This window comes from Pinus tabuliformis, chromosome 2_2 (assembly GCF_031772625.1).
Source record: "Pinus tabuliformis cultivar Carrire ecotype Pingquan chromosome 2_2, CPIR1, whole genome shotgun sequence".
Classification (NCBI taxonomy): domain Eukaryota; kingdom Viridiplantae; phylum Streptophyta; class Pinopsida; order Pinales; family Pinaceae; genus Pinus; species Pinus tabuliformis.
Genome location: NC_142300.1, coordinates 1,045,999,769 through 1,046,002,763, shown reverse-complemented (window position 1 = coordinate 1,046,002,763; position 2,995 = coordinate 1,045,999,769).

The window sequence follows — 2,995 nt, the reverse complement described above, 5'->3', positions numbered from 1 at the left end:
TTTATGAGTTTTATAGTGAAATATGTAACAATGAAAATTTGTGAGTTAAAATTTTAGATCTAAGATTTTTGTGATCTATAATGTTGATATCAGTGTTTCAAATTAATCACATTTGATATTTTTTTATTGTCTTTAGAGTAAAAGATTGAAAATTGTACACTTTTATTAAATCATAAATTCAAAATATTTATTATAATATTAATCTTTCTATCTCTTTAACATAGTAATAGTAATACTTTTTTTTAATAAAAAATGAAAAATTAATTTTAAAATAAATTGAATTATTTTTTATCTTTATAAAATGATCGAAATAAAAATAGACCATCATAAATATTGTTACTTTTTGTGAATCTAATTTATTTATTTTTAAATCATGAAAATATCCACAAAATTTAAATCAATCCGAGGCAGTTCAAACATTTGATTGTTCATAAAATTTTCCAAACACTTTATTTTTAGATAAAGTTTGCTAGATTTGTTAGACAGAATGTATGGTCTATATTGGAATTGGGCTTGAAGAATTTATATTTTCAATCAAATGAATGTTTGATATTGCACGTGAAGCGATATTCTTCATCTAATACATGATCCAATGGACAATATGAAAAGTTTGCCGATTGTTTTTCAGTTTCTTGAAGTCTGCTCCTCTCTTTAATTTATTAAAAAACTCACTCGTGAAACCTGACTATCCTTGTAATTTATTAAAATAATATTTATAAAACTTAGCATTGGGATATAGTGTCCATCTGTTCATTTGTTGTGGCTATTAAAATGTGAGTTCTGCTTTTAATAATATTATTTTTATTATTTTAAATTTATAACAATATTATTATCACTATAAGTATTAGTTAATAATAAACAATAATTTTAATATTAATATTATTAAATATTGATTTCAATAATAATTTGAATATTAATGTTAATATTAATATGAAATTGTTGTTGGGTTGGGATATTTTAGTTGGCAATAATTGTGCAAATCCGGGGTGGTGTCCATGCTATTTTCCATGGGTAGCCAATAGATTAGAGAAACTGCAAATCCGGCTTCTAGGGAAATGGATTTGGACCACCCACGGGCTCATTATCTGTGAATGATTTCTATGGAAATCAAACCAGTGTAGAAATGCATTTTCTACGTTGAAGTACCCATTTAAAGGATGAACCAGATATATTCTTGAAAACAACCCAGATCAGAGCAGAAGTTAATACAAACTCATGTAAACGATAATGGATTTTAGGATAAGAAATAAATATAAGTATTTTGATAATGGATTTTAGGATAAGAAATAAATATAAGTATTTTTTTAAATTATATATATATATATATATAAAATTTGGGGTGATTATTTTTTTTTTAATTTGGGGATGACTAAAGCAATCCCAATTAAACTGATGATATAACCCAAAATAAATCAGTGATATGGTGTTTATTTTGGGTGAATTTTTTTTTTTTTTCATTTCTTTTCCCTTTTTAATTTGGAGTGAAGATTTTTTTAGAATGACTAATGCAATCCCACCTGAAACAATGATATAACCCACAAATACGCCAGTGATATGGTGTCTATTGGAACGGCTACCACTATAAATCTTATGTGCTTATTTATGCTCTTTTGATAAATATACTTCTTTTCAGTTAATAATAAACTTTTAATTCTACGATACAAATTTCCTTGTATTTTATAAATTATTATAAAGAGATATAAATTATTATAAAGAGATATTCACTCATCTAGGTGAATTATTTAATTAACTTAAGAGTATGGGTATATTATTATATATTTTTATAAATATATTATTAAAATAATAATATCTATAAGTATTTTTTATTAAAATTATTTTTAAATTTTGATATATAGTATTTTTATCATTTGAAATACAGTAAATAAATATATAAATATTATGTAGTTATTATATATTTATATTTTTATATTATAATATATTTCTTTGTGTATAAGTTGTATTTTAAATTTATATTTTTATTTTTATTTTTGATATATAATAAAAAAAATCTAAACTAGTTTTCATATATATAATATAAATTGTTTTTAGTTCAATTTATTATTAATTTAGGGGTATAGAATATATATTAATTGAGTGTATTGTTAAGCTATTTAGTGATGTGAAGGTGATGGGGTGTACTAATCAGGTATTTTGTGCTATGAAGATTACTCCATGGAAAAAGATCCAACCATGTTAAAGGTTAATATGGCACAACCGCAAAAGTGATTTGGGTGATTTTCACAACTTAGATGTCATTGGGTCAGATCCAATATTAACTAAGTATTAAAATTACAAAACTCTATATTTTCTATACTTTAAAGAGGAAACATGAAACATTGTTCATTATTAAATAAACTTTTATGTAAGCTTTTTTTCCCTCTAAATTACGGAGTTTTAAATCTTAATTATTTTATAAATAAAATCCTCTAAAATTAATTATGTGATATTTATAGTTGATTATTAAATAACTTTCCATATAAATATTCACATAAACATTTAACAAAATTAAATTGTTTTGGCTTTTAGTAATAAAATGGTCACCTCAATAAGTAAATATTTTTGGTGTCATTGGAAGTTTTCATTCCTGAAACACCTTATAAAATTAAACCTTTAAAAAAACTAATTTTACTCACCATATTTAACTTTATATATATATATATATATATATTAATATTAAAATCTCTTTCCATAAACCTGCACCTTCATCCACTATTTCAAAGTACCCTATAACATTAAACTCTACACCTTCATCCACTATTTCAAAGTACCCTATGACATTAAACTCTGGTAAATTCAAATTGTATCTCCCATGAATATAACTTTAAAACTTCTCAAATTCATAGTTTCTAAAGTTATAAGACTCATCTCCCTCATTTAAATTCCTTTTTAAAAAGGAAAGTGCAAACCTCTATACCCTAATAAATGACACCAAGCTTATGCGCATAAATAAAGGAATGGATAAATGGAGACCAGAATTAATACATGTAAAATATGC